The sequence below is a fragment of the Natator depressus genome, chromosome 2 (genome assembly GCF_965152275.1).
Source record: "Natator depressus isolate rNatDep1 chromosome 2, rNatDep2.hap1, whole genome shotgun sequence".
Classification (NCBI taxonomy): Eukaryota; Metazoa; Chordata; order Testudines; family Cheloniidae; genus Natator; species Natator depressus.
Window position 1 is genome coordinate 144,883,303 of NC_134235.1, and position 26,462 is coordinate 144,909,764.

General features: G+C 43.3%; 1 long non-coding RNA gene across 1 annotated transcript in view; it reads left to right on the top strand.

Annotated features, from left to right (window-relative positions):
- The first annotated feature begins 4,236 nt into the window (after positions 1–4,236).
- LOC141982760 (uncharacterized) overlaps positions 4,237–26,462 on the top strand; it is a 74,011-nt gene continuing 51,785 nt past the window's right edge. Inside the window, exon 1 of the long non-coding RNA XR_012638217.1 lies at positions 4,237–4,375. This is a non-coding gene — a long non-coding RNA (uncharacterized LOC141982760). The remainder of the gene's footprint in view (positions 4,376–26,462) is intronic.

Sequence of the window (26,462 nt, forward strand, 5' to 3'; positions counted from 1 at the left end):
ACATTGGTGAGGCCTCATCTGGAGTACTGTGTCCAGTTTTGGGCCCCACACTACAAGAAGGATGTGGATAAATTGGAGAGAGTCCAGCGAAGGGCAACAAAAATGATTAGGGGTCTGGAACACATGACTTATGAGGAGAGGCTGAGGGAACTGGGATTGTTTAGTCTGCAGAAGAGAAGAATGAGGGGGGATTTGATAGCTACTTTCAACTACCTGAGAGGTGGTTCCAGAGAGGATGGTTCTAGACAATTCTCAGTGGTAGAAGAGGACAGGACAAGGAGTAATGGTCTCAAGTTGCAGTGGGGGAGGTTTAGGTTGGATATTAGGAAAAACTTTTTCACCAAGAGGGTGGTGAAACACTGGAATGTGTTACCTAGGGAGGTGGTAGAATCTCCTTCCTTAGAAGTTTTTAAGGTCAGGCTTGACAAAGCCCTGGCTGGGATGATTTAATTGGGGATTGGTCCTGCTTTGAGCAGGGGGTTGGACTAGATGACCTCCTGAGGTCCCTTCCAACCCTGATATTCTATGATTCTATGAAGGTAGGACAACAAATAATGGGCTTAATCTGCAGCAAGGGAGATTTAGGTTAGATATTAGGAAAAACTTTCTTACTGTAAGGGTGGGAAAGCTGTGGAATAGGCTTCCAAAGGAGGTTGTGGAATCCCCATCATTGGAGGTTTTAGTTTGGACAAACACCTGTCAGGGATGGTCTAGGTTTACTTGTTCCTGCCACAACACCGAGGGCTGGACTTGATGACTTCTCGAGGTTCTTTCCAGTTCTATATTTCTATGATTCTATAAGTCCATCACAAGCATGAACTGGTTAGACCTCTGAGCAGCAAGCCTGGCCTAATTCAGTCACAGCTGCTGCAGCTTGACACCTCAGGGGTGTCAGGCAGCATCACTGCAGTACCTGTCTAAGTTCACAAGTGGGAAATGAGAACGCAGAGTGTCTTGCAATGGTGGAGAGAATCTTTGTGAGACGTGAAAAGTACCTGCTGCATGAAAAATAGTCCATGTAGAAGGCTCATGGCACTTGAGTGGATTGGTTGAACCACCAATCCATAAACAAAGGATGATGCAACTTGAAACTCTGAGACTTTCAAATAGAGGGCATCTGTCCAACCATTCTGGCATTTCTTAATTTTAGAGTGCTTGATATTGCAACCTTAACATTCTTTTAAGTTAGCTTATTTAAATGTAATTTCCTATGTTTAAAAAATACCCCAAGACTTTAAAAAAATAGATTTTTCAGCAGATAAAACCATATTCACCCCAAATTTGTGCCATCAACAAGGTTCAAACCTTTAGATTGACAGCACAGATCTTTGCTACTTGTGTTAGTGGAGTACCTGGTAACAGGAGTAGACAGTTATCCTCTAAGTGGACCAATCACTAGTGGGTGGAAGAGGCACACACTTTGCCAGTGAGTTTAATAATTATTTGCTAATGGAAAAGGAATGCAGAGACTGAGGACTCATGAATTCATTTCCAGGTCTTGTAACACAGTGTGGTTTCCTGGTTATAGACCCTTCTGCTGCTATGCCCCTAGCCTGTCCCTGTCTCTGTTCCTCTCTCCTCATAGTCACCCCTCTGTAATGTGGTGTACAAGCCCTGCACTGGGGAGGTAAGAGTTAAGGAGCAGTTCTGGATCGAGAAAGTCATACCCAGCCACCTCTGCTGGGCACGGGAAGCTGAGCACCTTAGCCCAGACAGGCAAGCTTACGCAGACCAAGCAGGAGAGCAGTTGTGTGGTGCAGGCTTCTGCTGAGATTCCACTAAGGCCCCACATGGCCCAGACCAGGCCGTACTGCTGGGCCACCGCAGGCCTTTCAGCCACAGAGGTCAACAATGATGAGCCGCAACTTAGAGAGGAAGCCCCTTCAGAGCACAACCAGAGAGGACTCTGGTGGGGACTCTGAAGAGAACCAGTGGCACCAACAGAAGAACCAAAGCCAGAGTAGGAGCTGCTGAAATGGTTGCTGGGGAACCACCAACAACTGGCAGCACAGCAACAACAACTTCAGAGCCAGATATTACAACTGACTGTGACTCAGCAGCAACAGCAAGCAGCTCAGCAACTGCAGCAGCAGCAACAGCTGCTTCAGGAGCTGGCAGCCCAGCGTCTTGCACAGCAGGAACACCTGATCCAGCAGGTTGCAGCACTATTGCAGCCCTGGGGGCCTCCAAAGCCATGATGCTTGGGCCCACAGTGGGAGAACTAAACATTGAGGCAGAATGGTGTGGAGGTACTGAGGTCTCTGAAGAGGGGGATATGCCCTACCTGGGGGACCCATAGCCCCAGGGGTGAGCCAGGCGCTGGTGACACTGAAGGGCAATTTCTTCAGGTGTGGACAGGAAGGGCATTTTAGGCAGGAGTACCCCTTCACGGACTGCAACTATGGGCAGGCATGGACGGCAAGCACCAGAGCCTGGAAATGGAGCCTGGCCAAGATGCTGCTGCCTGTACAGGTCAACAACACCAAAGTGACTGGTCTGGTGGACCCTGGGTGTAGCCAGACCATACTATGGACAAGCTTGCTAGAGTCCCCCAGTGTGGTGGCAGCCCCGATCAACCTCCAGTGCATCCACAGGGACATGCGATCCTACCCTGCCACAAAAATGCTACTGGAAGTAGGCAGCCACACTTAGACTTATTGGGTTGACTTAGCAGCCACTCTGGCCTACCCAGTAATATTGGGATGGGATTGGAGATGGTTTGGGGAGCTCCTGTGGCAGTGGAGCAAAGGCCCCCTGATCAAGACCAACCCAGACCCCAAAACAAGGCGGGTACAGGCCAGGATAAAGTGGAAAACCCTGGGGAGGCCCCCTCAGGTCCACCATATATGCTAACTTGACAACACGCTAGCTTGGGGACACCTGAGGAACTGAGCCTTGGCTGGCTACCAGAAGACGAGGACTTCATACGGGATCAGAAAAAGGACCAGACACTGAGCTGGGCCTGGGAGCAGGTAACCATCCCTGACGGGGGGGAGAGTGAAGCCTAACATTTGAAGCACGTTGAGCTCCAGAATGAGCGGCTCTACCAGATGACCAGAGACCCCAATCCTGAGAGGTATGGTGACAGCTACTGGCACCTAGGAAGTTCTGGTGGAGGCTTCTTCACCTGAACCACTTAGTGCCATGTGAAGAGCACTTGGGGAGGGAAGAGACATTGGAGAGAGTGGCCTTTAGGTTTTTCTGGCTGGAGATCCACAAAAAGGTCCATGACTTTTGGGCCTCATGCCCTGAGTGCCAGCTGGCAGGGACCAAAGGGAAGCCAAAATCCCCCCGATTATTTATGAATATGTCGAACAGTATTGGTCCCAGTATATATCCCTGAGGAGACATGGCTATTTACTTCTTCCATTCCTACCCTTTGTTTTCTGTCTTTTAACCAGTTACTGATCCATGAGAGGACCTTCCTTCTTATCCCATGACTCCTTACTTTGCTTAAGAGCCTTGAGAGCCTGGTAGGGGACCTTGTCAAAGGCTTTCTGAAAGCCCATGTACACTATATCCACTGGATTACCATTGTCAACATTTTTGTTGACTGCTTCAAAGAACTATAGTAGATTGAGGAGGCATGAGTTCCCTTTACAAAAGCTGTGCTGACTCTTCCCTCAATGTATCGTCTTCATCTATGTGTCTGATAATTCTGTTCTTTACTATAGTTTCAACCAATTTTCCTGGTACTGAAGTTAGGCTTACTGGCCTGTAATTGCCAAGTTCACCTCTGGAGACTTTTTAAAAAATCAGTGTTACATTAGCTATCCATCAGTCATCTGGAACAGAGGCTGATTTAAGCAACAGGTTACTTACAGATTTTATATCAAATTATAGTTTCATTTACAGCACGGCTAGGTGTTTGAGACTAGTAGAGCATTTATGCAAATCTTAATAATATAAAGTTATATTCATCCACCCTTTAAGTTTGTGTTACTTATGATGTTTACTATTATTCTACCACTGTAAGCACAGCAATTTTTTTTAATCGCTTGCAGACTGAAATATTTTTCTTTGCCTAGGTTGAAGGTCTTCTGTTTTGTCACTGGAAAGCCCCTTTGCTTGCTGATTTCTACTCATTAAAGTGGTAGTTTATCCACCTTCAAATGTCTCTGCACTGTGTCACAGACACTTATTTGTTCTCCAGCCATCAAAGCGTATTAAAATTAACAGCAGTCATCACATGAGAGGATGATAGCCGTTCTCAGACACAAAAGATAGTTACATAGTCACAGCAGGAATCAAATTGTAACAAAAGGTCACATTTACAATAAGTAAAGGAAAATGTAGGTAATTGGTTATGGAATCATTTAATACCTCTGCAGGCCTTGAAAGGCAATCTGATGGACTTGAAACCTTTTGTGTTCAGGTAATTAAAATTGAGATTTCATTATATCATTAAAAAGTGAGAGAACATTAGATATTCAGTAAAATAGTATTACTTTAAAGGAAAACAAAACTCAGGAAGGAATGTTATTTGTGATTTGTTAAGAAAGAGGTACAAATTACAACACTATTTAAAACAATGTAAAAAGTAATTAAGGGGAAGACTGACAATGCAAGAAGAGTGGACCTTGAAGAATATTTCTTAAATCCACTTTAAAGAGTCTGCTGCTATTTGACTTGAATAGTCTAGATTTGTAATCATACTAGAAATCTCAGAGCCATATCATGCTAGAAGTATTTAAGCATAACTCCCCAGTGATTTCTGAGGAGAGTTCTGCTTAAAAATTGGTGGCATGACTTTTCAAAGACTTTTGTAGGTTGGAATATCTGTTTCTGAAATTCTGCCCTTTTTGTTAAATGGTAATAATTAGTTCAAAGCAGTTATATCATGGCTAGCTACTTCTTGATTTAACATAAAGGCTATTTGAGGAGCTAAAATTAGAGTTAAGCAAATAAGAAAAATATTACTGGAGTATTCATTACATTTTTTAAAAAATAATTTACTTTGGCCCCCTTTTGTATTTGGTGTCTGTGATTGATTTTAACTGATTTTTAAATGATCTTTTATTTCACAAATGCTTGTGGAAAACAAAATGTTAAGATCACAGGCTTGCATTCTCTCCAGAATTGGTATTTTTATTATGTATCCATAAAGCTAGATTCTTAGACAATGCCCTTCATCACCATAGTATCTGATGGGATGAGACACTGCTTGACACAGCAATGGGGCAGAGTTTTCAAAACTCCTTTCCCTGGAATTGATGCAGTTAAAGGAGCCATACAAGAATCTGACTCCTTTTGAACTAGAACCACACACACACACACGCACACACACACAATTACTTTGTGGGAATATGATTTCTCTGGTTGGAAAATGCAAATTATTTTTCATGAAAAAATTAGCTTTAAGAAGAATGTCCCATGCCATTTTTTGTAGTTTTTAAGTGAACAACCAAAACCAACAACTGAAAAAAAGAAAGTTTTAACCAAAATAAAGATTTTCAAAAACTGAAAAATTATGACCAAAATGAAAGTTTTCCACAAAAATGTTGAGTTGGGTTGAAAAGCCATTTTTTCAATGAAAAAAGTTTGGATGAAAAAAAATTGACTTAAAAAATTTAAATTTAAACTATTCACCCAGTCAGGAAATCTTTCACTAGCTTAATTGTTCTAAGAAAGATGCCCCAGTCATGGCCAGGAAATGGCAGCAGCAAGGGGTCCCCCATCAAAGAGTGGGGAAAGGAGGCTCCCAGGACAATGGGCTTCAGAGTAAATGGGACATTAAGGTGAATGGGACAGTTCAGGCTGTCTACAGCATCAGTTCCATTTAGTTCACATTTTCAAACTTTTCTTTGGAAACATAAGGACTAGAAACACCATTTTTAAAAATTAAAACTTAGATTCTGATGTCCTGATGTGACTGCTTCTGAACCTCTCTCTCCCCAGACACATATACTCTCTATTCCTCCCCTTGGCCCCCACCCACACCACATTCTCACTGCTTTCTCACACCTTCTCTCCATGTACACATTGTCATGCTCACTTTCTTTTTGAACACTCAGGCATTTCTCCCACACAGACTGGTGCCAGGCAGGGATTAGGCAGGGAAACCAGTGACAGTGCAAATAGAAAGAGCATGATGGAGTGTAAATGGAGAGAGAGAAAGAGTCTGGGAATCATAGGATTATCTTCAGAGTGGGGAGCAGCTGGCACAGACAAGGCACAGGCAGTGATCTTCACCTGTTCCCTTCCAAGTTTGGAGCTGACAACCCCCGGATCTTATTATTTCTTTCTGCAGACCTGACAACAGGTGGCCACTGCTGAGCCTGTCCCCTCACATGGGGCTGACCTTGGCAAGTTTTCTCTGCAGTAAAACTAAAACTCCTTGTCACGATAGCTAACCTTAGTTACTCCAAGGGAAAAAAACACAGCTTTTTTAGCAATAAAGACAAACCCTTAGGCTGAAGTGGGGATGAGAAAATGCATGCCTAGTGTTAGAAAGGATGACAAGTGGCAGCTCTGAGCTGGGCTCTTTAGGCTCTACCGCTATGAGATTGTAGCAGGCACCAGGGGAGGCAGATCAGCTTCAGCTCCTGCTGAGTGCTGCACTGAGCTAAAAAAGCTTAGAAAGCTTTCTATGAAGCTTGGAAAGAGCCCTGATTGGAGCTTGAATTTTGAATATAGACTACTCACAGCAAACTGTACACAATCATTCCAGGAAGGGGGAAGGATGAATTTCTGCAGAAAACATGTCAGGTTTATTTTAGTAACAAATATATTTGAGGAAATCCCAAATTTCTCACAGAAATTCAAGCAAAAAAAGAAAGGAGACAATTAATTCAATGAATTAGATGGAAATTATTTGCCCAGATCTAACTAAAATTATTACAAGGAGTGCTTTGTAGATTTGGGAGTCATCCACTAAGTGAATAGAAACAATACTGTGACATTTAAGTAACCAATCCTGCAACATAAATTACAAATTAGAATTAGAAAATACCACAAGCAAAGGTTGCAGCAAATAGGTCTCAAACTATAGACTGAAATATATTTGCATAAACAGGTTGCTAAATAATTTCAAACGGCAAACAAATTAGAAAAAGAAGTCTGATAATAGATGATTTTCAAATAAAAAGGGGCTAAAGTTGTTGAATAAATTGTTTATTTGATTAGTTACCCAGCTTTAATTGAGGCTAGAGAACAGAAATACCTGAATAAAATTAACAAGGATTCCTCAGTATTTTGCTACTTTTCAGAGTAAAACATAGTCAAAACTAGCTTCTTAAAGTACAGTATTGGAGAATAATGATAATCATAAATCAGTTTCTCTTGGAAACAGGTTTTGCTGTTGCTGAGAGTTTAAATATATTGTCACAGAAACTGTGCTTTTGTGATCAATTCCCTTGGGGGAAAAGTATGAAACTTTTGTTGGGAATTTTACTTTTAAAATACTTGGTTATACAGCACCAAAGTATTCAGGGAATCTATCAAAACATTTTGTGAAAATTACACTTCATTATGAAAATACTCATACACTGAAAATTGTAAGGCAAACTTTCAAAGGTTAAGAGATTTTTCCAGAAAATTGAGCAAATACTTTGAGATTAAAAGTCTTCAGAGACTTTCTTTTTCTTCTTCAAATTATGGTAAAGTGTCTAAATTTTCTTTGTCTCTCTGTATCACACTGAAATCACATAACAGTGCAAAATTAATTGCATTGATAGATTTTAACATTGGCTCCTGTAAGAAGCCATTTTAAAGGACAGGAATAGTAAAAAGTTTTAGAAATTTATATTACTCTAAAAAATTAGACAAGATTTTCTCAACAAGGAGGAAATGACTCAAAGTTAAGTAAACACCACTCCTTTCAGCTGGAAATCCCCTTTCTGTCTCTTTGCCATTTCTGCTACTATTGACTCCTCTCAGTGATGCCCTGCTCCACCTGGTAGAAAGATAATTGATTCTGTTGCCTTGGCCTGCAAATTGACTCCAATACCTATTAAGACGGCCCTTTAAAATAAAATCTTGAAATTTTTTGTTCAAGTCTCCTCCTTGCTTAAGGTATTTCTGTCAACCTTCCAGTGCCAAAAAATATACTGCTCAGATCCATATTAAACTTTTTAAAAATCCTCATAAACTTGCAGGTCAACATTATAAATGAAAGATCAGGCAGTTTAATAATGATATTTGTGGATGACTCTTTCCTTCTTCACCCACTCTGTCTAAATCAGAACTCCATACACTTATGCAATCCCAGACCATTGACTCCACCATACCCAAGCTCATCAATCCACCCAAACCACTCACTCTACATCCCAGACCACCTAAAACAACCGAGCCCAAAACACAGCCATCTCTCTCTCCTCCATCTATCCATCCAGAGGCCCAGCACTGTCCATATTCCTCAAACCCAGTTACCCAAAATCTCAAACCATCTACCACAAACACACTCAGCACGTTGTCAGCATTCCACAAATGAATTATTGTGCTATTAATCATGATGTACCACATGACTTCGTAGAAGTTTCCCATCTCTCATTTCTACCATTTTTATTATCAAGAAACAATAGTTAAGATTAAAGAGATGTTCAAAGATACTTTAAAATAGCTCCTTTTTGAAAATTACACAATCTAACATTTCTTTTTGTCCCTCTGTGTACCCAGTGGCATCACATTATATCACAAAATTCAACATATAAGTAGATTTCAACACTGGTTCATACAATAGCTAGTCTTAAATGGCAGAAGAACTAAAAATTAAAAGGAGAAAATATTTAAGGAATTGCTATTATTCCAAAACTTGCCTTGAATCTCTATTATTGAAACGGACAGAACAAAAGAATACTAGAAGGTAGCATCTTTGTGTTCAAAGCTAAAGTATGGAGTTTTAAGTATGCCTTTTTGACATTGAAAACTTAATGTTTGAGCCTATTCACATGAAATAGTCCTCACCTTGGGTAAATTGGCACAGCCCATGGCTGAAAGTCTTATGTTTTGAATATTTTGAGGCTTGTGACATTGCACTCCATATGCTTTATGAAAATATGCTTGGAATGTAAATATAATGTAACTTGAATAAGCTTTATGCAAAAGGTCCCTTGTAAGGTATCATTACAAAGCTTATAATCTACTGAGTGTGTTCATCCTATTTGTATGAATGTATCATTCTTGTATCTGAAGCTAGAAATATGAAGTATTACTCTGAAGTCCTATTGTAACTATGCAAAGTATGGGCCATTAATGGTGGTTTAGAATCTTGATGGCTCCCATTAACTAGGACAATTGGTTGTAAATGGCTCTGTTTACTTGTAAGCCTTCCTGTATATGTGGTGCCAGCCAGTGAGTAATGATGTCTCACGGGACATGTGAACATGTCACATGATACTGGAATCCATCTTAAACCTGGTGCTTTTCCATTTAGAAGGAAGGGTGAGAGCCCAGAGAGAGACAAAGGATTCCCGCCTTGTGTCAAAGCTATAAAAGGGGGTGGAACAAAACAAAGTGGGCTCCAGTCATAAGAAATCCCCTAGTTACCACCTGAGCTAGAACAAGGACTGTACCAGGGGAATGGATTGGGCTCAGACTGAGAAGGAGTCTAGTCTGTGAAAGAAGCTTATTGGAACATCTCTGAGGGTGAGATTTTACTGGTAAACAGTTTCTTAATGTATTAGGCTTAGACTTGCATGTTTTGTTTTATTTTGCTTGGTAACTTACTTTGTTCATAGAATCATAGAATATCAGGGTTGGAAGGGACCTCAGGAGGTCATCTAGTCCAACCCCCTGCTCAAAGCAGGACCAATCCCCAACTAAATCATCCCGGCCAGGGCTTTCTCAAGCCTGACCTTAAAAACTTCTAAGGAAGGAGATTCCACCACCTCCCTAGGTAACGCATTCCAGTGTTTCACCACCCTCCTCATGAAAAAGTTTTTCCTAATATCCAACCTAAATCTCCCCCACTGCAACTGAGACCATTACTCCTTGTTCTGTCATTTGCTACCACTGAGAACAGTCTAGATCCATCCTCTTTGGAACCCCCTTTCAGGTAGTTGAAAGCAGCTATCAAATCCCCCCTCATTCTTCTCTTCCGTAGACTAAACATCCCCAGTTCCCTCAGCCTCTCCTCATAAGTCATGTGTTCCAGTCCCCTAATCATTTTTGTTGCCCTCTGCTGGACTCTTTCCAATTTTTCCACATCCTTCTTGAAGTGTGGGGCCCAAAACTGGACACAGTACTCCAGATGAGGCCTCACCAGTGTCAAATAGAGGGGAACGATCACGTCCCTCGATCTGCTGGCAATGCCCCTACTTATACATCCCAAAATGCCATTGGCTTTCTTGGCAACAAGGTCATACTGTGACTCATATCCAACTTCTCGTCCACTGTAACCCCTAGGTCCTTTTCTGCAGAACTGCTGCCGAGCCATTCGGTCCCTAGTCTGTAGCAGTGCATTGGATTCTTCCATCCTAAGTGCAGGACTCTGCACTTGTCCTTGTTGAACCTCATCAGATTTCTTTTGGCCCAATCCTCCAATTTGTCTAGGTCCCTCCGTACCCTATCCCTACCCTCCAGCGTATCTACCTCTCCTCCCAGTTTAGTGTCATCTGCAAACTTGCTGAGGGTGCAATCCATACCATCCTCCAGATCATTAATGAAGATATTGAACAAAACCAGCCCCAGGACCAACCCTTGGGGCACTCCACTCGATACCGGCTGCCAACTAGACATGGAGCCATTGATCACTACCCATTGAGCCCGACAATCTAGCCAGCTTTCTATCCACCTTATAGTCCATTCGTCCAGCCCATACTTCTTTAACTTGCTGGAAAGAATACTGTGGGAGACCATGTCAAAAGCTTTGCTAAAGTCAAGGAACAACATGTCCACTGCTTTCCCTTCATCCACAGAACCAGTTATATCATCTCGTCATTGTTCTGTCTGTCATTACTTGAAACCACTTAAATCCTACTTTTTATACTTAATAAAATCACTTTGTTTATTAATTAACTCAGAGTAGGGGATTAATACCTGGGAGAGCAAACAACTGTGCATATCTCTCTATCAGTGTTATAGAGGGTGGACTATTTATAAGTTTACCCTGTATACGCTTTATACAGAGTAAAATGGATTTATTTGGGGTTTGGCTCCCATTGGGAGCTGGGTGTCTGGGTGCTGGAGATAGGTAACTTGGTGAGTGGTAACTTCAGGGGTGTGGTTCAGAACTGGGTCTGTGTTGCAGCAGACATGTCTGGCTCAACAAGGCAGGGTTCTGGAGTCCCAAGCTGGCAGGGAAGACGGGCTCAGAGGTAGTTTCAGTATGTCAGGTCACAGTCCCAAGGGGGTCTCTGTGACCGAACCCATCACAGGGCTAATTTCAGTTGCTGGGTAAGTGTGCAGGTGCTGGGTGGTGTTGGTGACCTGTGATTCACAGGGGGACAGACTAGATGATCTGGTGGTCCCTTTGCCTTTAAACTCTATGACTATGTGTAAGGGACTATGCAGTCTGGCCTAGTGATCACAACTGGGCTGGGTTCTGCACATCAGGGATGGTAGTCTGTGAGCAGGGGACGGAGGAATTGCTAGAGCCTGGTTCAATAAACAAGAGTCAGGGTCAAAGGCAGGCTGGGCTCAGAGACCAGAGGTAGTGTAGTACCAGACTGGAGTCAGAAGTCAGATGGCAGGCCAGAGTCAGGCTGGAGTCAAAGACCCAGAGGTAGTACCAGGCTGGGTTCAGGAGGCAAGGGTCAGAGACCAGTTGCAGTAGGCCAGAAATCTGCATGGTTGCTGAGACAACTTCCTGGGTCACCCTCCAGGGTTAAATAGGCATTTGGCCAATATGAGGGCTGCAGGGTACTGTCACTCCAGGTCCCTTGGGTGGTACTTCCTGTGGCACCTGCTCTCCACAGTGCTCCTTGGCTATGGCTCTGTATGGCCTCCTGATGGTACTGTGGGAATATCAGCTGGTCCAGGCTCTACAGAGATGGATTCTAGTCCACGGATCCTTATGCTATGAATATTGTGATGGACTTCAATGGAGATTTTCACCAGTTGCGAGTCTGGCCCTATTTCTGAGCCACACATCTTCCTGCCCCCAGCAGCCCACCCCAGAATGCCCCGTCACACTGGGTGGAGGTAGGCAAGAGAAAGTTCTGTAAATGTGAGGCTTTATATCATCCAGGATTCCTCTCTCCAGGGGAACATCCAGTTGTCCCAGATATCCATCCCCTTTGCATTGCCAGAGCATTATTATGTGCATAAATGCTTTGCTGGATCAAGGACACAATGTTCAGCATGTTGCAGAATTGAGCCCTAAATCCCTAAATGGTTTGGAACCTGGGTACTAGAGCTGGTTGAAAGTTTTCCCAACAGAAGTGTTCCATTGGAAAACGCTGATTTGATGGAACTGAAATGTTCTGCAGGAACATGTCAATCCTATCAAAACAAGAGTAACAAGAAGGGTTTCTTCAGGTATGTTGGCAACAAGAAGAAAGCCAAGGAAAGTGTGGGCCCCTTACTGAATGAGGGAGGCAACCTAGTGACAGAGGATGTGGAAAAAGCTAATGTGCTCAATGCTTTTTTTGCCTCTGTCTTCACTAACAAGGACAGCTCCCAGACTGCTGCGCTGGGCATCGCAACATGGGGAGTAGATGGCCAGCCCTCTGTGGAGAAAGAGGTGGTTAGGGACCATTTAGAAAAGCTGGACGTGCACAAGTCCATGGGGCCAGACGAGTTGCATCCGAGAGTGCTAAAGGAATTGGCGGATGTGATTGCAGAGCCATTGGCCATTATCTTTGAAAACTCGTGGCGAACGGGGGAAGTCCCAGATGACTGGAAAAAGGCTAATGTAGTGCCCATCTTTAAAAAAGGGAAGAAGGAGGATCCTGGGAACTACAGGCCGGTCAGCCTCACCTCAGTCCCCGGAAAAATCATGGAGCAGGTCCTCAAGGAATCAATCCTGAAGCACTTAGACGAGAGTAAAGTGATCAGGAACAGTCAGCATGGATTCACCAAGGGAAGGTCATGCCTGACTAATCTAATCGCCTTCTATGATGAGATTACTGATTCTGTGGATGAAGGGAAAGCAGTGGATGTATTGTTTCTTGACTTTAGCAAAGCTTTTGACACTGTCTCCCACAGTATTCTTGTCAGCAAGTTAAAGAAGTATGGGCTGGATGAATGTACTATAAGGTGGGTAGAAAGTTGGCTAGATTGTCGGGCTCAATGGGTAGTGATCAATGGCTCCATGTCTAGTTGGCAGCCGGTGTCAAGTGGAGTGCCCCAGGGGTCGGTCCTGGGGCCGGTTTTCTTCAATATCTTCATAAATGATCTGGAGGATGGTGTGGATTGCACTCTTAGCAAATTTGCGGATGATACTAAACTAGGAGGAGTGGTAGATACGTTGGAGGGCAGAGATAGGATACAGAGGGACCTGGACAAATTGGAGGATTGGGCCAAAAGAAACCTGATGAGGTTCAATAAGGATAAATGCAGGGTCCTGCACTTAGGACGGAAGAACCCAATGCACAGCTACAGACTAGGGACCGAATGGCTAGGCAGCAGTTCTGCGGAAAAGGACCTAGGGGTTACAGTGGACGAGAAGCTGGATATGAGTCAGCAGTGTGCCCTTGTTGCCAAGAAGGCCAATGGCATTTTGGGATGTATAAGTAGGGGCATAGTGAGCAGATCGAGGGACGTGATCGTTCCCCTCTATTCGACATTGGTGAGGCCTCATCTGGAGTACTGTGTCCAGTTTTGGGCCCCACACTACAAGAAGGATGTGGATAAATTGGAGAGAGTCCAGCGAAGGGCAACAAAAATGATTAGGGGTCTGGAACACATGACTTATGAGGAGAGGCTGAGGGAACTGGGATTGTTTAGTCTGCAGAAGAGAAGAATGAGGGGGGATTTGATAGCTGCTTTCAACTACCTGAGAGGTGGTTCCAAAGAGGATGGTTCTAGACAATTCTCAGTGGTAGAAGATGACAGGACAAGGAGTAATGGTCTCAAGTTGCAGTGGGGGAGGTTTAGGTTGGATATTAGGAAAAACTTTTTCACTAGGAGGGTGGTGAAACACTGGAATGCGTTACCTAGGGAGGTGGTAGAATCTCCTTCCTTAGAAGTTTTTAAGGTCAGGCTTGACAAAGCCCTGGCTGGGATGATTTAATTGGGGATCGGTCCTGCTTTGAGCAGGGGGTTGGACTAGATGACCTCCTGAGGTCCCTTCCAACCCTGATATTCTATGATTCTATGATACTATGATTTGATGGAAAAGCCAGTCTGCCTCCCTGCATACCAGCCAGTGAGCTGGATGGGAGCCTGCCAGAGTCCCCACCTGGTGTGTTGCTAGGCTTCTGACTCATCAATTCCCCAGAGTCTGTGGCTTCCTGACTCCACATCAGCCAGCACAAAGACAGTCTCTGAGTCAGGGACCCCAGGGCTTCCTGGTCAGCAGCTCTTGAGTTTCCAGGGTTTTGGCCCCAGGACAGCCAATCAGGGAGACTGCCTGAAGTCAGGGACCCTAGGGTTTCCTGGGACTCCAGTTCAGAGGCTGTGAGCCAGGAGGACTGCCTCACAGTTGGTGACACCAAGGCTTCCTGGGTCCACGGAAGCCAGCCAGGTAAACTGTTTCTGATTTGGGGATCTGAGGCTTTTCCTTCTGAAAAGAATTTCAAAATTTTTGATAGCTGTGTCAGTCCCAGGATATTAGAGAGACAAGGTGGGTGAGATAATATCTTTTATTGGACAAGCTTTTGAGCCATGCAGAGCTCTTCTTCAGGACCTTGTCTCTCTCACCACCAGAAGATATTTCCCCACCCACCTTGTCTCTCTAAAATTTTTGGTTGTTATTTTGAATCAGGATGAAAACAATTTTAAAATATCAAATATCAAAATCCTCTGTGAAACAGAACTGCCTGCTTTCTCAGAACCCTGGTTGCAGGGCACCCAGGCTCCTCAGCTGTCCAGTTGCCTACCTCATAAGGGAGCATGGGAGTGGGGGCTCCCAGGGCTTCAAGCCTCTGCAGCTCCCCAGGCAATTGCACACTCCAAGGCCAATTCTGTTCTTCCTGGTATATGTCAAAAGGGAGAGCTGAGGGCAGGAGAAATTTTGTTGTGAAGATATGTTAACTGTTGCTATGAGTTTATTTTATGCTGGACAGGGAATCCCAATGTATATATGCTGTGAAATTAAATTATGTCAGGGACTACAGACATTGGGATGGAACCTCTTTTTCTACTTAGAAATTGAAATAATGAATAAACAAATTTGATAAAAATAAAAAGTATCTTCTTTTATGATTAAAGACAAGATTTTATTTTTAAAAAATCCTACAATTGGTTTAGCTCTCAAGATAATTTTCTCTGTAATTTTTATTTTGCGTATTTAATACTTTTGATTTAAAGTAATTATCAGTTTTACACTTGCTGTTTCCTTGTATGCCCTGAGGCAATACTATGTAGAATTATCAGAGATACTGTATATTCAAAAGGAAGAACAAAACTGTAAGGTTTTGCCATATTTTTTAAAAATCCACATATATTTATCATATTTTCTAATTATTCCTATGACTTTACTGCGTATTATTAGTTTAGTTGAGTCATAAACTTTAGACTAATAACACCATTTTGTCTTACATTATAGTTTGCTCTATTAACTTGTACACATGTTCTCATCTCAGCCACTGGGTACAATGCTACTAGGATAGATTTCTGCCCCATAAACAATTATCTGCATAGAATATTCTCTAATTGGAAGGTAAAATATAGTCTTTTTTGTAGAATACTAGTTTTTATTCTTTATTCTTGAGTTCTAAATATTTAGTACAAAATTGTAACTCCGCTCTCGCAGGTCCGTAGCCTTCTGACAGGGCTCATTAGCTGTCTAAAAATAAAATGTTTGGTTCAAGTCTCCACCTAAACCTTATAAACTCCCAGGTTTGAGAATATTCCATGATCACCTTTACAGCCAGATGTTTCTTCCCCACTAACAAACACACAGGAGTCTTTTGGAATAGGAAACCACAAATACCTTTATTTGGGAAAAACACAATAATCATATGTTTAGATAAAAATAAAATTAGCAAAATGCAGTGTGTGAGGAGTATGGCCACCCCCACAGTGCTAGTTATTGACTGCTCAGCTTGGTGAGGCAGAGAACTCTTCTTTACAGAACAATCCCCACCCACACATCAACATCCTCACTCACAAGTCCAATCAGACTCTCAGGTGAACAAGTGGGTAACAGAACAACTCTCCTTGGCCCATATGCTCCAATCCAGCAAAGCCCTGCTTCACTAGCTTGACTATCCAGTCCAGTCATGCCCCATGAAGTCAGCTCCATTGTTGTCTAGTTCAGCCCTGTCTTGCAGTGTCAGCATTGTTGCTGCCCAGTCTAAATTCAGACTTTTTGGACTGGACACACAGAGCAAAACAAGACATCTATGCAGATCCTCTCCAATCTTATTTTTCAGTATGGGCTCCCTACCCAACCAGAGGCCATTATCTCTCAGCTCAGGGTGACCCATTTTCCTGACTGCAGCTTTCACAATTCCACTTTTCTTTAAAGTTTTCTTGCTCTGGGGGCTTACATCCCGAACACTGATCTCCATATTGAATGTGATTTTCCTTACCTTTGTGAAAGGCAACGTCAGCTGCCTCTCTGGCTGATATCCTCCATCAGATTCTATAGATAGCTCTCTATAACATTTGGGAACCACATGGTAGAGGACTGGGGCACATTTCGTCCCCCCCATGAGCCCTACATGTGTTCCTCAAAAATCTAGGACAATATGCCTGGCAGTTTCTTCTGAATGTGGCTAGGAGAAAAACTGCAGCACATGCACATGTAATACAACACTATTGTGAACCCAACATTCAACAATTATTAGTCAGCCCCCCTGCCAAATCATGAGATATTTTAAAAACATATTTTGTTCTTTTTATTTGTCTTCTGGTTTTGAGTGCATGTGGGTAAAGCTTTTCTCTCTAACCAGGAGATCAAGAAACTCAGGTCTAGATGCACACAGGGGTCTTGAGTTCAGCACTGTAATGCCTAATTTTGGATCCCTTTTTGCCAGTGGAATCCACAGCCCTGAGTTAGGCACCCAGGTTCCCCAGACAACGCATGGAGAGTGGTAAGTGCATAACAATAGGATCCTCAAAAGTCGGCGAGCTGAGCAGGGAGCCAATAGGAAATGCTTAGGACGGGGGTGGGGCTTAGGCAAAGGTAGTTAGGTACCTAATTCTGGGCAAGAGGGAGTGGCCTATCTCCACTTGGGATTCACTGCCTTGAAACCTCTCCCTAGAGTTAGGTGCTAAAGCCGTGTCAGCCCTTTTGCCCAAAAAGCTGATGAGGAGGTACAGCCACAATTCTGCCCCTGCCCCTTATACCCAAGAGCCCAGTGGTTAGAGCACTCACCTGTGATATGGGAGACTCATATTCAAATCCCTCCTCTGCCAGAATCAGAGCAGGACTTAAACCCAGGTCTCCTATCTCCCTCGCGAATGCCCTAACTACTGGTAATATAGGGTATTGTTAGTTGGGGTTTTCAGTCTCTTCTGTTGAAGCTATTCCACTTTGTATGAAATACTTTAATAGTTATTGGTCAGTGAGGGAGTGAAAGTGACTCTATAGCCTAGAGCTTAATGCATTCATCTGGGAGATCCAGATACCAGTCCCTGCTTCAGTGATTAAGCACTTCATACAAAGTGAAACAGATTCAAATGGAAAGACTAAGAGAGAGTCCCCTCTCCCCAATACCATATAGCCCATTAGTTAGGGCACTTCTAGGAGGCAGGAGACCTGGGTTTGAGTCCTTCCTCTAAATCAGGTAGGAAGTGGGGATTTGAACCTGAGTCTTCCACATCCTGGGTGAGTGCTCTAACGTGTGGGCAATTAACCAATAAAAGATTTATTACTAGAATTGGTCTGATAAATACTGAACTAGGTGTGTGCAGGCGTGGATTCATTAACATCTGGAGCAGAGATCCCCCATCATGCAGTGCTTTCCTGTTTTCTGGTCCCAGAGTTCTGTGCAGTTCTTGCTTTGGAATCTCTGTTCTCCATTCTGTATGCTAATGGGGTTGTCTCCCTGTCCCATCTTTGATGCAAATGAGGCTAGGGGATTTTCCTTAATCCGGTCAGCCTTGTCTGGAGAGGTTTAAGTGTGTCTCCCACTGCCTTTTCATTTCTCTCTGTAAGTCTTTCTTCTGATCAGCTTTGGTTCAAGCAGAGGCTGGGGAGGGAGGGGAAGGTCTTCTGTGAGTCAGTTAGGCTGGGTACTGCACCCTGGTTCCCCAAGAACACAGAGCTGATAGGTAACATCTTGTAGCCTACATCTCTCCCCTACTTGCGAGATATCAGTACCACCACTTCCTTCATAGTGGTGTTCTGCGTGAGGATCCCCCTCATGCTAGGTGTTTCTCCACCTATCTTCCCTCTGGAATGCTGGGGCTTTGGCACCAAACATCTCAGCAATGACAGGCCTTGAGTGGATTTGTGCTTGCCCACAGGCAGAAATTTAGGCACTTAGGGAACTTATTGGAGGAAACATAGGCAGCTAGGGAATTTAGTCACCTGCAGGGTTAGGTGGCATCTGAGTGGTGGTTTTGAGGATCTACATTTTGGACTTAAGTGCCTAAAATGGTGGTTAGACACCTAAATCTGTTTGTGGATCTAGCCCTTACTTTTTTTTTTTAAATGAAAGCTGAGATTCTCATGTATTCCCAAGCCTCCAGGAGCTGCGACTTTGAGTAAAACACCAAATATCGTGCAAAAAGAACAGGAATACTTGTGGCATCTTAGAGACTAACAAATTTATTTGAGCATAAGCTTTTGCGGGCTACAGCCCACTTCATCACATGCATAGAATGGAACATATAGTAAGAAGATATATATATATATATATATATATATATACAGAGAACATGAAAAGGTAGAAGTTGCCATACCAATTCTAAGAGGCTAATTAATAAAGATGAGCTATTATCAACAGGAGAAAAAAACACTTCTATAGTGATAATCAAGATGGCCCATTTCAGAAAATTGACAAGAAGGTGTGAGGATATTTAACATGGGGAAATAGATTCTATTTGTGTAATGACCCAGCCACTCCCCGTCTCTATTTAAGCCCAAGTTAATGGTATCTAGTTTGCAAATTCCAATTCAGCAGTTTCTTGTTGGAGTCTGTTCCTGAAGCTTTTCTGTTGCAAAATTGCCACCTTTAAGTCTGTTACTGAGTGACCAGAGAGGTTGAAGTGTTCTCCTACTGGTTTTTGAATGTTATGATTCCTGATGTCAGATTTGTTTCCATTTATTCTTTTGCATAGAGACTGTCTGGTTTGGCCAGTGTATATGCAGAGGGGCATTGCTGGTGCATGATGGCATATATCACATTGGTAGATGTGCAGGTGAACGAGCCCCTGATGGCGTGGCTGATGTGATTAGGTCCTATGATGGTGTCAGTTGAATAGATATGTGGACAGAGTTGGCATCGGGCTTTGTTGCAAGGATAGGTTCCTGGGTTAGTGTTTTTGTTGTGTGGTGTGTGGTTGCTGGTGAGTATTTGCTTCAGGTTGAGGGGCTGTCTGTCACCAAATATCATGAAACTCATAATAAAATCATGATTGTTGCCAAAACTGAATACTAGCATCATGGTGTGTTTAGCAGAGTCCTGTTGCTTACAGACAACTTGCTTACTTAATCCTTTTACTGAAATAAGGGAAGAAAGACCCTACCACCACAGTCACCTGAGAAATTGTCACAGAGAAGAGAAGAGGAAGAATAGAAAATCATCTGACTTTAGTTATATTGAGTGATCAGGTATACTTTGTATTCCCCAAATCTCATAGACAGCATCAATGGGGGTAGCCTAAAAGAACTGGAGAAGACGAGTAGAATAAGAGGAGAGGTTGATAGAGGAGAGAATGAAAGAGGGGGCAGAAAATAGAAAGTTTCAGATGAAAAAGAGTGTTATGTTAACATGCTTTTTAGGTGACAAATATGAGGAACTGTCCCAGATTGAGGTGTCATTAGAAGAGGTTTTGAACAAATTGATAAATTAAGCAGTAATAAGTAACCAGAACTAGATGGTAAGAGTTCTGAAGGAATTCAAATATGAAATTGCAGAACTACTAACTCCAGAGGCAATTGCAATTACAGGCTGGTAAACCTAATTTCAGTACTAGGAAAACTGGTTGAAACTATAGTAAAGAACAAAATTGTCAGACACATAAATGAACATGATTTGTTGGGGAAGAGTCAACATGGTTTTCGTAAAGGGCAATTATGCCTCACCAATTTACTAGAATTCTTTGAGGGGGTCAACAAGTATGTGCACAAGGGGGATCCAGTAGATGTACTGTACTTAGACTTTCACAAAGCTTTTGACAAGGTCCCTCACGAAAGGCTCTTAAGCAAAGCAAGCAATCATGGGATAAGAAGGAATGTCCTCTCATGGATCAATAGCTGGTCAAAAGATAGGCAACAAAGAATAGGAATAAATGGTCAGTTTTCAGAATGGAGAGAGGTAAATAGTGGTTCCCCAGGGGTCCTTACTGGGACTAGTACTGTTCAACAGATTAATAAATGATCTGGAAAAAGGGGTAAACAGTGTGGTGGCAAAATTTGCAGATGATGCAAAATTACTCAAGGTTACTCATGGTTAAGACCAAAATATATTGCAAAGAGTTACAAAAGGGATCTCACAAAACTCGGTGACTGGGCAACAAAATGGCAGATGAAATTCAATGTTGATAAAAGCAAAGAAATGCACATTGGCCAAACATAATCCCAACTATACATATAAAATGATGGGGTCTAAATTAGCTGTTACCACTCAAGAAAGATCTTGGAGTCATTGTGAATAGTTCTCTGTAAACATCCACTCAATGTGCGGCTGCAGTGAAAAAAGAATTTTAGGAACCATTAAGAAATGGATAGAAAATAAGACAGAAAATATCATATTGCCTCTGTATAAATCCATGGTACGCCCATATCTTGAATACTGCGTGCAGGTCTGGTCGCCCCTGTCATAAATAGAAAGGGAAGGGTAAACCCCTTTAAAATCCCTCCTGGCCAGAGGAAATCTCCTCTCACCTGTAAAGGGTTAAGAAGCTAAAGGTAACCTCGCTGGCACCTGACCAAAATGACCAATGAGGAGACAAGATACTTTCAAAAGCTGGTAGGAGGGAGAGAAACAAAGGGTTTGTGTGTCTGTCTACATTTTGTCTTTGCCGGGGATAGACCAGGAATGAAGCCTTAGAACTTTTAGTAAGTAATCTAGCTAGGTATGTGTTAGATTATGATTTCTTTAAATGGCTGAGAAAAGAATTGTGCTGAATAGAATAACTATTTCTGTCTGTGTATCTTTTTTGTAACTTAAGGTTTTTGCCTAGAGGGGTTCTCTATGTTTTGAATCTAATTACCCTGTAAGGTATTTACCATCCTGATTTTACAGGGGGGATTTCTTATTTCTAATTCTATTTTTATTAAAAGTCTTCTTGTAAGAAAACTGAATGCTTTTTCATTGTTCTCAGATCCAGGGGTTTGGGTCTGTGGTCACCTATGCAAATTGGTGAGGCTTTTTATCCAACATTTCCCAGGAAAGGGAGGGTGCAAGTGTTGGGAGGATTGTTCATTGTTCTTAAGATCCAAGGGTCTGGGTCTGTAGTCACCTAGGCAAATTGGTGAGGCTTTTTACCAAACCTTGTCCAGGAAGTAGGGTGCAAGGTTTTTGGGAAGTATTTTGGGGGGAAAGACGTGTCCAAACAGCTCTTCCCCAGTAACCAGTATTTGTTTGGTGGTGGTAACGGCCAATCCAAGGACAAAAGGGTGGAATATTTTGTACCTTGGGGAAGTTTTGACCTAAGCTGGTAAAGATAAGCTTAGGAGGTTTTTCATGCAGGTCCCCACATCTGTACCCTAGAGTTCAGAGTGGGGGAGGAACCTTGACAGCCCCATCTCTAAAAAGATATACTGAATTGGAAAAGGTGCAGAGACGGCAACAAAAATTATTAGGGTATGGAACAGCTTCCGTATGAAGAGAGATTAAAGAGATTGGGACTTTTCAGGTTGGAAAGGAGATGACTGAGGGGGGATATGCTAGAGGTCCAGTGGATGTTGTGAAGGCCAAGACTATGACTTGGTTAAAAAAAGAACTAGATAAGTTCATGGAGGAGAGGTCCACCAATGGCAATTAGCCAGGATGAGCAGGGATGCAAAAACATGCTCTGAAGTGTTCCTCTGTTTGCCTCCCAGAAGCTGGGAATGGGCTACAGGGGATGGATCACTTGATGATTACCTGTTCTGTTCATTCCCTCTGAAGCACCTTGCATTGGCCAGTGTCAGAAGACACGATACTGGGCTAGATGGACCATTCGTTTGACCCAGTATGGCTGTCCTTTTGTTCTTATGTAAAGAGAAAGGTAAAAAATTGAATAACTGAAAGGCAGACACAGAAGAGAATGACAAAACGGCGTGTAGGTAAAAAAATCATGATAAAATTTAGAATATCTCGTGCCAAACATTATAATGAAATACACATTCAGGTGTAGGGGTTAATCGTCTTTTATTTTATATGTATTTTACTTTATTAATGATGGCATGTTTTACCTGTCTTAAACTGTGGGCCTGATGGGAAGTATGTGAGTGTATTTAGGGTACAGTATTTTTGTTGGCTATACTGCATATTCCCCAGATATACATCACAGAGATATTGATAATGATTCCATAGTTAAGTTTGAGTCTTCCATTCTAAGCCCTATCTTCTACCTCTATCTTTTGACTGAAATGTTTGCAAATGTACATGCTTACAGTAGAGCATGTGAAGATTTTTTTGTGCTCATTTGGAAAGTGAGGTGTTTTGGTCAGAGGCTGGGTTCTGGATGAAGCTTTAGTAACTACTGCTACAATTTTCTTTTTCTATATTGACCCCTGCTGGTGAGAAAGGTTTAGAGTGGAGCATAGAACCTGGTGGAGGCAGAAGGAAGTAGGAACAGTGTCGCTGACCTAAAACACCTAAAAAACAAGACAGGGTCCAAAAATTCATGAAGTCATCTTAAACAGCATGAGATTTAATGAAAAAATAATATATAAGGAGCAGAGCAGGGGACCAGGAACTGAGGCAGGGCAAGATGTCAGGAGCAAAGCAGGGGACCAAGAACAAGACAAGATATCAGGAGCAGATCTGGGGGTAGGAATAAGGTAAAGTATCAGGAGTGTGTTGCGAGGCCTGTTTGCAGCAACAAGCCAGGGATCCACCTAGTTGTGAAGATAGCCTCTGGGTGTTTCCCTTAGGCAATAAATAACATGCCTGGGCCAATCAGGGAATGCAGTAGGGTCCAACAGTCAAGACCTCTAGGGTGGGATATCCAGTGATGCTTGAATCCATAGGGCCGATAGGTTGCTGTTCCCTGCTTTACCAGAGGTGGCAGTGTGGACACAGCAGCTGGCCAGGAGCCAGCAGACCCAGGTTCCAGTGCTGTAGATTCTCACACCCTGTGACGATTAAAATTGGGAAAGGAGCAGAAAATGGGAACTTGAGAAGGAATCCAATAATAATGGAGAAAAGTTTGGGAGTAGGAAGGGGAACTAAGTGGAGAGAAGGAGTAAAAGGTGGAGAATGAGAATGGAAAACCTAGGAAATAGAAGCCAAGGTGTGGCCAGGAGAGGTGGTGAGCCACTTCTGATGACTTATGCCAATTGGAGATTCCCCTATTCAAAAGGCTTACACAGCTGCCCTGGTATGGAAGTTTTCTATCCCCTTTATGCAACCAAAGCAATAGATAAAACCATGTACGTAACCAGATCTGGAGTGGTGACTGGTAATTTAACCTGATGTACAAGTTGTTGTGAAATATTAATGTTTGTTAAAGATTATTTAGAAAAAATGGAGGGAACCAGTGGAGAGGTGTGTATTTTTAAATCTATAGCAGGAAGCTGGGCAGAATGAGGCTAGGAAAGGTTCTGTACTTCTTCACCTCCATCCCTTTGCTGTATCTAGATGTTATATCTTGCCTAATCATAGAATCATAGAATATCAGGGTTGGAAGGGACCTCAGGAGGTCATCTAGTCCAACCCCCTGCTCAAAGCAGGACCAATCCCCAACTAAATCATCCCGGCCAGGGCTTTCTCAAGCCTGACCTTAAAAACTTCTAAGGAAGGAGATTCCACCACCTCCCTAGGTAATGCATTCCAGTGTTTCACCACCCTCCTAGTGAAAAAGTTTGTCCTAATAGCCAACCTAAACCTCCCCCACTGCAACTTGAGACCATTACTCCTCATTCTGTCATCTGCTACCACTGAGAACAGTCTAGATCCATCCTCTTTGGAACCCCCTTTCAGGTAGTTGAAAGCAGCTATCAAATCCCCCCTCATTCTTCTCTTCCGCAGACTAAACAATCCCAGTTCTCTCAGCCTCTCCTCATAAGTCATGTGTTCCAGTCCCCTAATCATTTTTGTTGCCCTCTGCTGGACGTTTTCCAATTTTTCCACATCCGTCTCGTAGTGTAGGGCCCAAAACTGGACACAGTACTCCAGATGAGGCCTAAGCAATGTTGAATAGAGGGGAACGATCACGTCCCTCGATCTGCTGGCAATGCCCCTACTTATACATCCCAAAATGCCATTGGCCTTCTTGGCAACAACGGCACACTGTTGACTCATATTCAGCTTCTCGTCCACTATAACCCCTAGGGCCTTTTCTGCAGAACTGCTGCCGAGCCATTCGGTCCCTAGTCTGTAGCAGTGCATTGGATTCTTCCGTCCTAAGTGCAGGACTCTGCACTTGTTCTTGTTGAACCTCAGAGTTCTTTTGGCCCAAACCTCTAATTTGCCTAGGTCCCTCTGTATCCTATCCCTACCCTCCAGCGTATCTACCTCTCCTCCCAGTTTAGTGTCATCTGCAAACTTGCTGAGAATGCAATCCACACCATCCTCCAGATCATTAATGAAGATATTGAACAAAACCGGCCCCAGGACCCACCCTTGGGGCACTCCACTTGATACCGGCTGCCAACTAGACATGGAGCCATTGATCACTACCCGTTGAGCCCGACAATCTAGCCAACTTTCTATCCACGTTATAGTCTATTCATCCAGCCCGTACTTCTTTAACTTGCTGACAAGAATACTGTGGGAGACCGTGTCAAAAGCTTTGCTAAAGTCAAGAAACAATACATCCACTGCTTTCCTTTCATCCACAGAACCAGTAATCTCATCATAGAAGGTGATTAGATTAGTCAGGCATGACCTTCCCTTGGTGAATCCATGCTGACTGTTCCTGATCACTTTCCTCTCGTGTAAGTGCTTCAGGATTGATTCCTTGAGGACCTGCTCCATGATTTTTCCGGGGACTGAGGTGAGGCTGACCGGCCTGTAGTTCCCAGGATCCTCCTTCTTCCCTTTTTTAAAGATGGGCACTACATTAGCCTTTTTCCAGTCATCCGGGACTTCCCCCGATCGCCATGAGTTTTCAAAGGTAATGGCCAATGGCTCTGCAATCACATCCGCCAACTCCTTTAGCACTCTTGGATGCAGTGCATCTGGCCCCATGGACTTGTGCTCGTCCAGCTTTTCTAAATAGTCCTGAACCACTTCTTTCTCCACAGAGGGCTGGTCACCTTCTCCCCATACTGTGCTGCCCAGTACAGTAGTCTGGGAGCTGACCCTGTCTGTGAAGACAGAGGCACAAAAAGCATTGAGTCCATTATCTTTTTCCACATCCTCTGTCACTACGTTGCCTCCCTCATTCAGTAAGGGGCCCACACTTTCCTTGACTTTCTTCTTGTTGCTAACATACCTGAAGAAACCCTTCTTGTTACTCTTAACATCTCTTGCTAGCTGCAACTCCAGGTGTGATTTGGCCTTCCTGATTTCACTCCTGCATTCCCTAGCAATATTTTTGTACTCTTCCCTGGTCATTTGTCCAATCTTCCACTTCTTGTAAGCTTCTTTTTTGTGTTGAAGATCAGCAAGGATTTCACTGTTAAGCCAAGCTGGTCGCCTGCCATATTTACTATTCTTTCTCCACATCGGGATGGTTTGTCCCTGCAACCTCAATAAGGATTCTTGAAAATACAGCCAGCTCTCCTGGACTCCTTTCCCCCTCGTGTTATTCTCCCAGGGGATCCTGCCCATCAGTTCCCTGAGGGAGTCAAAGTCTGCTTTTCTGAAGTCCAGGGTCTGTATTCTGCTGCTCTCCTTTCTTCCCTGTGTCAGGATCCGGAACTCAACCATCTCCTGGTCACTGCCTCCCAGGTTCCCATCCACTTTTGCTTCCCCAATATTTCTTCCCGGTTTGTGAGCAGCAGGTCAAGAAGAGCTCTGCCTCTAGTTGGTTCCTCCAGCACTTGCACAAGGAAATTGTCCCCTACACTTTCCAAAAGCTTCCTGGATTGTCTGTGCACCGCTGTATTGCTCTCACAGGAGATATCAGGGTGATTGAAGTCTCCCATGAGAACCAGGGCCTGAGATCTAGTAACTTCTGTGAGTTGCCGGAAGAAAGCCTCGTCCACC